This window comes from Lissotriton helveticus, chromosome 5_1 (assembly GCF_964261635.1).
Source record: "Lissotriton helveticus chromosome 5_1, aLisHel1.1, whole genome shotgun sequence".
Taxonomy (NCBI): domain Eukaryota; kingdom Metazoa; phylum Chordata; class Amphibia; order Caudata; family Salamandridae; genus Lissotriton; species Lissotriton helveticus.
In genome coordinates, this window is record NC_136065.1 from 1,544,853,326 (window position 1) to 1,544,868,188 (window position 14,863).

Here is a 14,863-nt window from a genome sequence, read left to right on the forward strand (position 1 = left end):
GAAGCCTAGACGTTCTAGGACCAGGACGGAGTCTTCGGCTTCAGCGAGCACACTGTTGCGGCGGCGCCGTCGCTCGTCTACGAGGGGTAGGGCCTCAAGATCGCCCCCCTCTGGACAGAAGAAGATGAAAAGGAGAGTGGGACAGTCTCCGGGCTCGGAGTACTCTCAAGTTTACTCACCCTCCAAACCGAGGTCTCCTACACCTCCTCTTTGCCCGTGGATCCTCCTCCGCGTACCCCGACTCCTACTCCTCCACCGCTTCCGGTTCCTCCTCACCGTCTTCCTCCACCGGCTCCTCCAAGGTCGGCCTCACTACCTCGGTTGCCGTCGCTGCCTATGGGGCCTCCTCAACCTAGGCTCCCGGTTCGGCCTCCACAGCGCCCTCCTGTCCGGCCCGCGGAACGTCCGAGGCCGTGGAGGTCGAGGTCTCGCTCACGGTAAGATAGGTCCAGGAGTCGCCGTCGCTCGTCTACGAGGTCCAGACGGCGCCGTAGGAAGGACAGGTCTAGATCCCGCCACACGGCTTCGTCCAGTGCCAGGGACTTCTAGCCGACCCTGTCGGAGTCCCCTCGGACGAGGGTATCCCCTATCTACGACATTGTCTCCTTCCAGGAGGTGTTGCTGCGAGGTGCGGCGAAGCTGGGCATCACACTCACGGTGCCCACGCCCTCGACATCTGTCATCTTCGAGACCTTGCACAAGAAACAGTTGTCTCGCCCCTTGTTGCCGTTGTGGAGCTCTTCCTCACCCCAGCTGTTACGAAATCAGCGCCTTCCAGGCTGCATAAGAAGTATCTGGCCCCTGACTCGGATCCTGCGTTTCTTCGCTTGGACCCTGCGCCGGATTCAGTGATTGTGACGGCGGCGAGGAAGCAACACGCCACCACCCCGTCATTGACCGTGCCTCCTGACACGGAGAGCCGCTGGATGGATTCGGCAGGCAGGAAGGTCTGCAGGACTGCATCCACGTGTATGAAGGCCGCAAATGCCTCGGCCCTGTTGGGATGTTATGATCGGTCCCTCTGGGAGTCCCTTACACGGTTCGTGGACCTCCTTCCGGGAGAACTGGGAGGATTTCCAAGAAATCCTTAATGAAGGACTGATGGTCTCCAACCAGGTGATCAGTTCGGCTGCGGACTCCTCCCTACTGGCAGCGCATGGATACTGCCATATGGTCAACCTGAGGCGCCACGCCTGGCTGCGTCTGACGTCCTTGAAGCCCGAGGCGCAGCAGAGGGTTGCCAATCTACCCTTCTCGGGTGAGACCCACTTTGGAAAACACGCGGACGAGGAGATGGTCCGCATGAAGGCGGAGACATTGACGGCTGTCTGATTGGAGAAGCGGAAGGAACAGAAGAAGACCTTCCGCTCGTTCCAAAGACGTACGGGCGCAAGGTAGAGGGCAAGGTCGACAGGCTGGGCAGAGGCAACAACAGCAACAGCAGCAGCAGCAGCAGTTCCAGCGGCGCCCGTTCCAAAAGCGCCAGAGGGGCCGTGGTGGTCAGCAGGCCTCATCCGCGACCAAAGGCCCGGCTGGGTCTAGGCCCTGAGGTGCTTCTTCCCCCTCATCCGTTACCCGCTCCGGTGGGGGGAAGCATCCAACATTACCTGGCAGAGTGGAGAAACATTACTCAAGACAAGTGGGTGCTGAATATTGTTTGCAATGGATACAGTCTTCGGGTCACCAGTCCGCCTCCATCGATCCCACCGGTCAGCTCGAAGTTCCGGCTGCGCGAGCTCCAGGCGGAGGCCGATACCCTGTTAAGAAAAAGGGCGATAGAAGACGTCCCTCTGTCTCAAAAGGGAAAGGGCCTTTACTCACGCTTCTTCCTAGTCCAGAAGAAGGACAAGAACGAGTTCAGACCCATTCTGGATTTGCGACAGGCAAACAAGTGGATTCGCAGGGAAAAGTTTTGAATGCTGTCTTTGCACCAGATTTATCCTCAGCTGCAGAGAGGAGACTGGCTGTGTGCGATAGATCTGCAAGATGCGTACTTCCATGTGCCCATTGCACGGAAACATCGGAAGTTCCTACGCTTCCTCGTCGGCGCTAATCACGATCAGTACACCGTACTACCGTTTGGACTGATGTCTGCACCCAGGACTTTTTCGAAATGCATGGCTGTGGTAGCAGCGCACCTGAGAAAGAACAAGGTGTTTGTCTACCCGTACATAGACGACTGGTTGATCAAAGCCTCCACCTTCCAGGAAGCACAGTGCACTTCAACAGGACAGCCGTCCTGTTGAACAGTCTGGGGTTGCACATAAATCTGTCCAAGTCTGTCCCGATTCCTGTGCAGTGCCTGCAGTACTTGGGAGCCTCCATCAATACGCTGTCGGCAAGCATGTCTCCTTCGGAGGAGAGACGCTTATCCATCCTTCGGAAGGCTCAGGCTCTCATAGCTGCTCCATCTACAACAGTGAGGACGGTGTCTTCTCTACTGGGATCGATGGCCTCTTGTATCTCCCTCACTTCGCACGCGCGCCTACACATGAGGCCGCTACAGGAATGTTTTTTGTTTTTTATTTTTTTATTAAATTTTTTATTGCAGTTACACCAGGAGCCGCTAAACAATCTGTCAGAAATTACAGTTATGCATCACAGGTGGTGCTACTCACAGCCGGCTAAGGGATACACGGCCATTTAGCCCACACCCCGGAGTTTGGGCGGCAAGCATGATTAGTGCACTATATTAACCAAGTATTACACAGATGCAAACAGTCAATGGGCGTTCCTAGTTTCTGCTTTTTGATTTTTAAACGCAACCCCCCCCACCCCTCATAATGAACTGTAGAAAACCCAAGTTAAGATCCTTCAAAACTACATACACGAAAATTGCAGCAGTTACACTTCGTTGTCCCTCCTCATCCCCCCAGTACCAGCCAAAGTCATTCACTGTTCAAGGCCCGCATCTACAGGTGGCTCACGGCATCCTATGGGATCAGTAGGTTAGTCGTGTCCTTAACGTATGTCTCATTAGTCCCGGTGTCGTGTCCCATGCCCCCCCTGTGAAAACCCTCCTATAGCCCCCGTCCAGCCCATGATAATGTCTCCACTTTGACCAGACTCTACGGAATTTTTTCGGGCAGCTCCTGGCCTTCTAGGTGACCCTCTCTGCTGCCATATATAGGTCTAATCCTCTCCTCCACTCCTCCAGGTCCGGGGGCTCCGGCGCTCCCCAGTGTTTTGAAATTTCTCTTTTGGCAACAACCAATGCGAGGACCAGAAAAGTAAGTAGTGGGCGGGTCAGGTCAACCTCGTTTGTCATGCCCAGCAGTGCCAGCTTGGGATCCCGGGGGATCGACGCCTCGAACCTCCTCTAATTCCCTAAATATCTGGGTCCAGTATATTTGTATTACATCACAAGTCCATACAGTATGATAAAAATCTCCCTCTTCCTGGAGGCATTTAAGGCATTGTGAGTCCTCTACCTTCCCCATTTTGTACAGACGCAACCTGTCTAAGTAGGTTCTATGGAGGATATTAAATTGGATAAGTCGTAGTCTAGACTTGATTGCCACTTCCCGGGGATGCATCAAGACTATCTCCCAATCCAGATCCTCCATCTCCCCCACTTCCGCCTCCCAGGTGTCTGAGTCTTGTCAAATCACCCAGCATATGGTTAGTCAGTGTTTTAGAAGTTAGGGAGACCGCCTTTCCCACCATCTGCTCTTGAAGGAGCCTCCCCTCCAGTGGCGCATACTCCGGGATATCTGTGAGCGTGATGCTTTGGGCTATCCAAGCGTGCCGTAGTTGGACATATTTGAACTGCTGTGTATTATGAAATCCAAACTCTGATTGAAGGACTTGGAACGATTTCAACTCCCCCTTGGCTATTACATCTCCTATAGTGGAGATGCCAATGTCGTCCCATCTGTGGAACCCGCGTAATTTATGAAGCTCTGCCAACCATTGGCAGTGCCACAACGGTGTCTGCCGTGTGGGCTTCCTCTCCCAGCCCGTGCGTCGTGCGGCCCTCGTCCACGCAGTAAGCGTTATAGAGGTGGCGGGGAGAAGGAGCGCCCTTCCAGAACTCCCATAAAGATAGCTCAATATGTTCTTGGATGCCATTTTAGTTCTCTCTAGAGTGTAAGTTGGGTGATCTGCCGGGGCATGAAACCAGTCGTTAATCGGGGTCAGATGTTCCGCCCAATAGTAAGCCTCTAAATTGGGGAGCGAGATTCCTCCACTATATTGGTGCCTCTGAAGCGTGGCAGGGCCACCCTGGCGTGTTTGCCCAGCCAAAGGAAGGATCTCAGATCCGCATGGATCCTGTTGAAGACCGCCACTGGTATTGGATAATATTCGTTTTGTAGGGCTTATAGGAATTTCGGCAGAGTGATCATTTTGTACATGGCCGCCCTTCCCAGGAGTGTCAATGGAAGCTGTCTCCAGCGGTCCATATCCGCCACCGCATTAGTTATAATCCGTTCCAAATTCCTTTGGAACGACAGGGTCGCATCCGTGGTTATATAGATCCCAAGGTATTGGAATCCTTCTACTGTTGTCAGCAGTTCCTCTGGCAGCCTCCCCCACTGATTGCGTCCCCCCGGGTCGTAAAGTACTGATTTGTGCCAGTTTGTTCTGTAGCCCGCCATCCCTCCATACCGTCCTAGTTCCCGATAGAGCTCCGGCACGGTGATCTCTGGTTTAGTGATGTAGAGCAAAACATCGTCTGCGTAGAGCGAGACCTTTTCTGGATGTAGTTCTGTATCACCACTTGTAAAGCCATGAATGTCTCTATTGTGCCGGATTCTGGCCGCGAGCACCTCAATGGTGAGCGTGAAGAGGAGAGGGGACAGGGGGGCAGCCCTGTCTGGCACCTCTCTGAATTCGGAACTCACGTGAGAGTATCCCGTTCACCTTCACCCTAGCCCTCGGGCTAGTATAAAGCAACCGGACCCATTTGATAAACTTTGTCCCGAAGCCAAACCTATGAAGCACTGCAAACAAGAAGGGCCAGTGGACCGCGTCGAACGCTTTCTCGGCATCCAGGGAGAGGAACCAGTGTGGATCACTTCTCCCCCTCACCTCTTGTAGCCAGTTGTGGGTTCTCCCGAGATTCAGCTTCGTTGCTTTATCAGGTAAGAAGCCCGATTGGTCCAAATGTACAAGGGCCGTAATGACTTCTGTATTAAGTAGGGAGATTGGCCGGTAGGAGGCACAATTCTCTCGTGGTTTGCCCTCCTTAAATATCGGAATTATCGTGGCCGTAGCAAGATCCGGTGGGAGCTCTCCCTCCTCAAAGGCACCAGTAAAGAGGCCCTTAAGATGACAGGTCAGTAGGTCCGCCGCACGCTTAAAAAGCTCTGTTGGGAAACCTTTCGGGCCTGGGGATTTGCCCGGTCTCAGCCTGGCAATGGCGTTCGTGATGTCGTCAGACGTTATGTCTGCTTCCAGAGCCTCCATGGCCTCTGGGGGGGAGGACCGGTAGGGTAGTATCGTCTAGATATTTGAGAGCTTCCTCATGGGTAGCAAGGTCTCGGGCTGCGTAGAACCTTTCATAGTGGGTAGCAAATACCTCTGCTATCCCGGCGTCAGTGTCGACCAAAGTCACCTCTGCCGTAGCGATATTATCTATCCAACGCGCCGCTCGTTCTTTTTTGCTGATCCATGCCAAGAGTTTCCCTGACTTGTCTCCCACGTCATATAATCTATGGAAGGTGGCGAGGGATTGGGTCTTGGCCTCATTAGTTACCAGTTCCCTATATTGCCTCTGGGCATCAAGTAGCCGTCTTAGGGTTTCGTCGGTCTTATGGGTCAGATATTCTCCCTCCCTTCTCAGAATAGTCTGTTTTAGGGCCGCTACCTCGGCCAGGAGTCTCCGTCTTTCCTCGCCCAATCTAGATCTAATCCTGTCACGTAGGACCGGTTTTAGGGCTTCCCATGGAGTGACATTCAAGTCCACGGAGCCCTCATTTTCTGCAATATATATTTTAATGTCAGTCCTCACGCCTCTCTGAATCGCCGTGTTTTGGAGATCCCAAGCCGCGAGTCGCCAGGAACCCGCGTCCCTGCCCGGTCGTGGCCCACCTTCACGTATAACGGTGAATGATCTGATATCCCCCTGGCCCTGTAGTCTGCGATATCCCCTACTCCCAGATGCTGTCGGGACATGAAAACATAATCGAGGCGCGAAAACGTCTTGTGTGCCCCAGAATAGTATGAGTATGTGTGCTGTCGGGTGGAGCCATCGCCATACATCTGTCAATCCTATTGTGGACATCTGGTCGAACAGCGCAGTCCGGTGCTCCTCCCCAACTGTGCTCCCAGATCTATCAAGGTTTATGTTCATGACATCGTTAAAATCTCCTCCCACCACTTGTACAGTGTCCGCTGTGTCTAGGAGTATGTTTGCAAGCGCTGTACTCGTACGGGACTGTTATTTGGGTGGTGCGTAGACCGGGATCAGTGTATAGGTGCGTCTATTCCAGGTGCCCTGCACTCCAGCGTATGTTCCCTGCGGGTCAACCCAGGTGCGAGTGATACAGAAGGGTGGGGATCTTTTAACAATGACTGCCACTCCCCTAGAGTCGGATGTGTATCCCGCATGTGCCAATACCCTGTACCGGCCTCTAGCGATGAAAGCACACTGGGTGCCCTTGAGGTGCGTTTCCTGTAGGAAAGTGATGTCTGGGTCGACCTTTTTAATATAAACGTTCACGAGGCCTCTCTTGATCTTAGAGCCTAGTCCATTGACATTCCATGTCAGGATACTCAATCTCCTATCACCCTCCCTCGGTGTGTCTACGGTACCTGCCATTGGAAGATGCAGTAACTATGAATTACAAGACTCCGGCATGTGTAGGTGATGCGGAGGCGCAGTGCGTGCAGCTGAGCTCTTACATGTGTTTTCTCCCCCCCCCCCCCAACTGTTCCCACCCGGTCCCCTACCCGAACAAACTGGAAACCCCTTCTCCCACCCCCCTCCCCACCTCCCTCCCCTTCCAGATGTGTCCCGAAACAGGACATGGCTTTCCGTAGGAGTAGGCCTGTCGCCCACCCACCAAACTCTCCCTACCAAACACCAAGAAACAATAAAAACGTGTAAAACAAAACAGGGAGGCGTGTCTACTTGCATGCTTCTCGATGCAGGGCTGCCTCTCCAGTTCTCCAAATCCACCAACGTTCAGAGACGCTTCCAGCGTGTTCGTGTACTAAGATGTGTCGCTTACTCTGTGCTCCGAGCCCTCATCCATTAGGATTTGGAGTCTTGAGTCTCAGTTTCAGGCACACTGTGCTGTCCTGACAAGTCCTTTTCCAACACATGGATCTCTCGTACCAACGGGTGGTCAGATTGTCCCTCGTCTTCTTCCTCCTCGCCGCCTGATGTGCGGCTATCGAGAGCCTCCTCGTCCTCCGATCGTGCCGTGGTGCGCAAGGCTGCAAATCTCGACCCCATCTCCGCCGCACCTTTTGGGGAAGCAGAACGTCCTTTTCACGCAGTCCCAGTGCCTTGACCTCTATACGGCGTCGCTGGGGTTTGCCTCTTGGATCTCCTGGATTTCAGTCTCTGCGCCTTCGGGATTTCCCAGTGGGTTGCATTCCTCAGGGATCTGTCTAGCAGGTCTTGTCTGGCGATCTCTCTGCTGTTGAGGATCGGACGCTCCTCTAGCCAGTGCCAGGCATCCTCCGGGTGTGTGAAGAAGAGTGACTGATCATTGTATAACACCTTAAGTTTCGTTGGAAACAGGAGCATGTATTCGATTTTCAAGTCTAAGTTTAGCCTTCACCGCATCGAAAGATCGTCTGTTTTTGGACGTCATGACTGGAATCCGGGAATATCATGATGTGTGAGTTTTCCAGCCGGATCACTCCCATCTTTCTCGCCTCTCTCAGTATCAAGTCTCTATCAGCAAAGTTTAGAAAGCGTGCAATAACCGGACACGGTCTCGCCCCTGCCGGCGGTTTTGCGAGGAGGGCCCCGTGCGCCCTCTCTATTATGAAACATGGCGAGAATTGTGCCATAGGGAAGGTTTCCATTAACCACGCATGAAGGGAGGACACCATGTCCGCCTTCTCAATCCCTTCCCTAAATCCGACAAATCGACGGTTGTTGCGCCGTGCCCTGTTTTCGGCATCGTCCACCTTCCAGAGCAGCTGGCGATGGGAGGCCTTAAGTTCGGCCATGTCTTTGCGAAGGGTCGTGATTGAATCTTCGGCCTCGCCCATCCGTGCCTCCGCGGAGGTGACCCTGTCGGACAAATTTCGGAAATCCTGCCTCAGGAGTGTCACTTCCGAGCCCACCTCGCCTATCTTGACCTCCAGGGCCGCCCTGGACTCCTGGATATCATTGCGCGAGGCCTGGATGGCCCCCATCAGCAGGTCGGTGTCCGAGCGTGGGCCCGGGGCAGCGGGAAGGCCATCCGCCACCTGTCTTGGCGCGGCAAAATTGTCCATTGGGCCTTGTTTGGGCCCTTTAGGCTGGATGTCCCTCTTCCCCATGTTATTCAGAGGCGTCGTGACTTGACCACTCCGCCAGCGGTTGGCACCACTTCACCCGGACGCGGTCCCAGAGGCGAACGTCTACTCCGCAGGGATCTTGGAGCCGGACCGTATGCGTTTCAGGGCCTCCGTCGCCCCGACCCCGCCGTAGATGTCGATTAGGTGTCTGACTGGAGGGGCCAGGGAGAGCTGCCTGCCTATTCCCTCCCGTCGTCTCCTCTCAGGCGCCAGGCCCCAGGCCACCCCGCGTCACACTGCAGTGGTGACGGCCACGTCTGGGGATCCACGCCACACAGGCGCCCCTTCAATCCGCCCTTTATGCCCGGCAGGCCTGCGGATTGTCAAGCCCAGGCAGGATCCTCTCTGGGTCCGCTATGCTGTCCAGGCCACCATCTTGGAGGAGATGCGGGGCTCGCGCGGCACCGCCACAGGTCCCGAGGGGGGCCCCACACCAGTCTTCTACTAGTCTACCACAGGAGGCTACATTGAAAACTATAGAAGAAATTCTCATGAAACAAAACTGGTATTTTATGCTCCCAGACACTTCGTCTTACAATGCTGTTTGATGGCATTAACAGAGAATTTTTTCAAGTCTGAAGACACTCTAGTCCGTCAAATCCACGGAACATCCAGGGGAAGCACATTTTCGCCAAGCTAAACCGGATTTTACATAAGAGAAAAATGCATTCAACACTGCACTAACACTTTAAACCCAGATACTATTTTGGAGAAGATTCATAGACCTCCTCTTGATCTGGAAGGACCCTACAAACTCCATGCTGTACTTTCTCAAATGGCTAAATACTTGTGATGAATACGTGAAATTCAGACACATGGCGCATCCTACCACACTTGATTTTCTAGATCTTACGATCCATGCTGATGGAATGAGTCTGAAAACACGAACTTTCTGTAAACCTGCAGCAAATAAAGTTCTCGCTCATTTAATAGCTTTCACCCCAGACCACTCGGAACATTTACCTTACAGCCAATTTTTAAGAATCTGCCAAAACTGCAGTGAAACACAGGATTATAAAAGACTGGCTACAGATTTAAGAAATAAACTACAAAAGAGAAACTATCATCTCCATATCCTCAACAAATGCCAAAAAGAGCAAAAAACCAATGCCGAGAAAGCCTTTTAGAAACAGAAAAAACTACTGAGAATGATGTACATGTCAAAACGTACAGCACTGCTTCCAACATGATAAAAAAAGCAGTAAACAAACACTCCAGCATAATAACATCAGGCAAACTACTGTGGCCAAAACCCAGGTCTGCCCATAAAAGAAATAGTAACCTTTTGTAACAAGCTGGTTCACACACTACCGCGTACACGATCCAAAGCCAACACGAACCTACCCTTATGGGGTTTTTAACCAGTGGTAGGACCCTTTCCATGTGGAAAATGTAGAACTTTTGTGGCTTTAAGTGACACACTGCACAATTTACAGAGAATCTAGAATGGACGTTGAGACAACATACCAATTGCAACACTACACATGCAGTTTACATGACCACCTGTCCTTGCCAATAAAGATAGATTGGCATGACATGCAGAAAGGTGAAAATCCGGATAGGAGAACACCGGAGCAATACAAGGTGCTAGAAAATCACCACACGAAAGAGCAAACCTTCTCTATCCATGCAACATGCAGCCAATGATTTGAAATGGGTAATTTTAGGAAGGAGCTCAAGACCTGGCTCTTGGAATGACCCACAGTGGCTTCGACAAACCAGCAGCTTCACTCCCCTCCCCCCTCCCCCACCCCTTGAGACCCTATCGGGTGAGCAACTTAGAATTCCCTCTTTTATCAAGCATACCATTGTACAAAAAATCAGTAAGAGTGCATTTTTACAACTTTCTTGATAATAGTAAGAGGCAGCAATATTATTGCATTCTCTCTTAGCTATAAAAAAATATATACCTTGCTGGATTATGCAATGGTCAGTGGAAAGAGTAAGACCTGCACAGTCAAGCTACAGCTCGAGTTCACCAAACGGCAGTCTTTTTTTACCATGATTCTTTTTTCCATGATTCTCTTAAAACTACATATTTTCAACTTTTTTCTAGTCGATTGTAGTGAGTGCTTTTCTTCTCAAGATAAATTATAACTGCACACCCGATAAATAACGCTATTAAGTATTTCTCAAGCCACGTAGGCTAATTGCCCGCAGCACCATGAACGCCCCACATTGTTTTAAGTAAATGGGGCCAAAATACTCTGACGCGGAGTCTGCGTACAACAGATCACCTGCAGCGTCATGCATGCCCCACATCATTATGAAAAATGTGGCCCCATACACTCTGATGTTGAATCTGCGTGCAACTGTTCAAGTCCTGAACACATACAAGAGTGAGCCTAGTTATCCAATAATAAAATAAAACCACCTCCAAATCGCGTCCTCCTCCTCAATTCGCTGAAACGCAGCGGCAGGCCTGGTGAGTTTTTTTAAATTTATTTATTTATTTATTTTATTTGTCATTTTTGGTTTACATCTCCGGCACAATAAAGCAGGTAAGGTACAAGCATACAGCATAATCTTATATTCAGAGAAAGTTCGCATATGAACATCAGTAATCGGCAGGCTGTATAACAATAGCGAGGATGGTGGAGGTTCCTTTGTCTGCCGCTTACGTACTTACATTTCATTTAAACATTACTGAACTATAAAAGAACTCCCCACCCCCCCAACCATGTCCCTCCCCAAATTTCACCCTGCCCCTCCCCACCCCTGCTGCCGGGTTCACAGAAAGAATAAAAATAGGGTCTGAGTCACGTGCTCCCTATGGTGGGTCACCGTGTGTCACTTCGTCCTGAGTCGGAGCCTCCCCTGTCCCATGGGTACTGATTCCGAACCGCTTTGTGTCAATTGGGTATCCTGTCCTATCAACTCCTGAAACATTACCCCCCAAGTCTGTAAGACCTCAGGTAGCTTCCCATCCCTTCTTGTATGCCGCATGTGTTCTTCCTCTGCCAGTTCCCATTCCCGCAGATCTGCCCTCCATTTCCGCAGCGTCGGGCCCTGTGGGGACAACCAATGAATTGCAATAGTCTCTGTTTGGGATCCCGGGGGATTAAGCCCAGGAGGCAGGGACGTGGGTCCAGGTCTATTATCCACCCCAACACCTTCGCCAGGACCTCCAAAACCGACACCCAGTATGACTGGTGCACGGGCACGCCCACACCATGTGTATAAATCTGCCCGTGGACTACGACATCTCGGGCAGTGGGAATCTCTGGTATTATCAATGGTCTGGAGCCGTTTAGGTGAGAGGTAGGTCATGTGTATAATATTATATTGAATTTGTTTAAAGCGGTTGCTCACTGACACCTTCCGCACACTTTCATGTATTTTTTCCCATTCACGGGGGGTAATCTCCTGCGGACACGCCTGCTGCCATTTATCTTCTACCATCAAGGACTGTAACCTTTTATCCTCCCGTAGAGCCTTGTAGAGGTGAGTCACAAACTTCCGGCCCCCCGCCATCGCCAACGTAGTGACCAAAGTACGGGTGTGCGCCGGAGCCTCTGGAAACGAGGGCCATAGTTGCCGCGTAGTCGCCGCTAGTTTAGCATATTGGAGAAATTGCCCCGGACCGAGCTCGAAGGCGGTCACCGCCTCCTGATAAGTGATAAATTTATCATTCGGATACAGATCAGCCAGCATCAGGCAACCTCCCTCTGTCCATTTGTCTGTGGACATGACCTGTAACATCCGGGCAAAGGATTGCATCAGCCGTAGATCAAGGTCAGGGGCGAACGGCTTGTTGCAGATGAGGCACCGTACCACTCGATCCCAAATCGCGGCCACCAACCGCACCAGCGGGGGGCTGTGATCTCGCCGCCCCCCCACCTGCCATAGCAGCGCTCCCAACTGCCCACTCCCGTAAGTTCCTGCCAGCAAGGACCGCTCCCAAGAGGGGTCCGTATCCAACTATGCAATAGCATGATGCAGTTGTGATGCAAAGTAATAAAGCTCCAGATCTGGGACTTCTAACCCTCCTGCGCCCCATCTATGCTTCAGGACCTCCAGACTCACCCTGCGCCGCTTCCCGTTCCACAATAGGAGGGAATCCAGTTCCCGGAAGACCCGGTGCGGCAGCTCGTAAAAGGACCCTTGCATGGTGTACAGACAGCGTGGGAGGACCACCATTTTGATTAGAGCTATCTTCCCCATTAAGGAGAGCTTAAGGGTGTTTCAGAAGGTGATACTCCCCTTCAGACCCCTGATTATTCTTCCCATGTTGTGTTGGAAGAAGGCGGCCGAGTTTTGTCCAATCCAGATCCCCAGATAACAAAGTGTATCGTCCATCCATGGGAGTCCCATCTCCGGACGCGGGACCCCATCCCAATCAGACTGCTCTCCAACCGCGTAGAGCTGAGATTTTGTCTTATTCACCGCAAGACCAGAAGCAGCTGTAAATCGCGATAGAGCGGCCATCAAGGTCGGCAACGACTGCGTCGGTTGGCTCAAATATATCAGGGCGTCGTCCGCATACAAGGACACCACATGCTCCACATCCCCCACTCGAATGCCCCGGCCCTCAAGCACCGTGCGGAGGTGGCATGCCAACGGTTCCATCGCCTGGCAAAGAGTAGGGGAGAGAGAGGGCACCCCTGACGTGTTCCCCTCGATATGGGTATCTCATCCGACACACATCGTCCCGTGCGGGTATAAAGCAGCTGTATCCACTTTACAAACCCTTCCCCCAGTCCTAGTTTTAGAAGCACCTTCCAGAGGTAGGCCCAGCGGATCGAGTCGAACGCTTGTTCGATATCCAGAAATACTAGTGTGTTTTGTTTGGCCTGTCCCTCCCAAGGTTTGCATGATGTGGGCCAGGCGACGAATGTTCCGTAACGTATTCCGGCCCTGAATAAACCCCGATTGGTCGTCATGGACCTGTCGCCTAAGGTAGGGAAGGAGTCTACTTGCCAGCACCTGGCTGAATTTTTAAATCCACATTTAGCATGGATATGGGCCTATAGGATCCGGGAAGAAGAGGATCTTTACCCGGCTTGGGGATCATGACTATCGTCGCCGCCCGCATGGAGTCTGGGAGCGAGCCCCGGTCGTAGGCCTCCTTTGCAATTTCAAGGAGTTTCGGGACCAGAACCTCCTTGAACTCTTTAGAGTTCGGCCGCTAATCCGTCCATCCCTGGGGATTTTGCCGTCTGCAGATGGGCTATCGCAGCACGCAGTTCCTCCTCCCGGAGTGGCCCCCCCAATTCCTCCTGGCTGTCCGCCTCAATACCGGGCAGTTGTATCCCTCAAGGTACATTTCCCTGTCCTCTGGGTCCGCTGAAGGCTGAGACTGAGTATATTTTGCATAGATGGGACCGGAATACATCGTTAATCGCCCGTTTGGTATACACCATCTGGCCCAGCTCATTCTTCAGTGCCAGAATCGTGTGGGGTTGAGTTTCCGCCCGTATCAAACGCGCCAGCAGTCTCCCAGCTTTGTCTCCCTCAGAGTACCATCTCCGCCTGCTTGCTGTTCTATTAAATTTGGCGAGCGAGGCCCAGTATCCCCCAGTTGTTGTCATGTGGCCGTCCATTCAGGCTATTGCTCCTTATCTGTGGTTAAGTCTTTCTACTTCACCGCCAAACGGTCCTCATATTGTCGGAGCTCCCGTTCCAGCACCCGTTTAACCCCTACCTCCATGGACAGGCAAGTCCCTCTAAGGACAACTTTCATGGCGAACCCCAGTTCACCTCCAGATACGTCTCGAGCCCCTGCAAAATAGCCTCTTTATAAGTGGGATCACCTAGAGCCTCCGTGTTGAGTCTCCAAAGCGGGATCTTGGGCCGTGGTCCGCCCACCGAATATGTGAGCAGGAGTGGAGAGTGGTCAGACAAGTAACGCACCAAATAGTGGATCTCTTCTACCCGATTCATTACCATGCCCTGGAGAAAGAAGTAGTCCAATCTGCTATGGGTGTGGTCAGGAGGTGTGTAGCACGAGTACACCCGATGGGCGGGGTGTCGGTGCCTCCATAAATCTATCAGGCCATAACTCTGGAGCATCTGGTTCATCGCTTCTCTAATTTTAGGTTTGGCCTCTGACTTTGGGGGGCATCCATCTAGTACCCCATTAAGTGCACAGTTAAAGTCCACTGCTACAAGGAGCTCCGTGTATGGGTCTAAGTCTAACTGTCCCAGCACTCGACCCAGAAACTCCCCATCGTCATTGTTCGGAGCATAAACATTCACCAAGCATACACTACGCCCATCCAGTGTGCCCACCACTATCACAAACCTGCCCTCTGGATCCAGTTTGGTGTGTATGGCCTTAAAGGGGACGCCCGGTGCCACCCAAATTAAAGTCCCTCTGGCAAACCCGGAGTAAGATGTGGCAAAGAACTGCCCACGCCATCTACGCTGGACATACCTAAGACCGTCTCCCCAAAGGTGC

At 52.2% G+C, this 14,863-nt stretch overlaps 1 protein-coding gene across 9 annotated transcripts in view; it reads left to right on the plus strand.

Annotated features, from left to right (window-relative positions):
* Window positions 1-14,863, plus strand: part of LEMD1 (LEM domain containing 1) — a 561,429-nt gene that overhangs the window by 228,932 nt on the left and 317,634 nt on the right. The gene's annotated exons all lie outside the window — the stretch shown is intronic.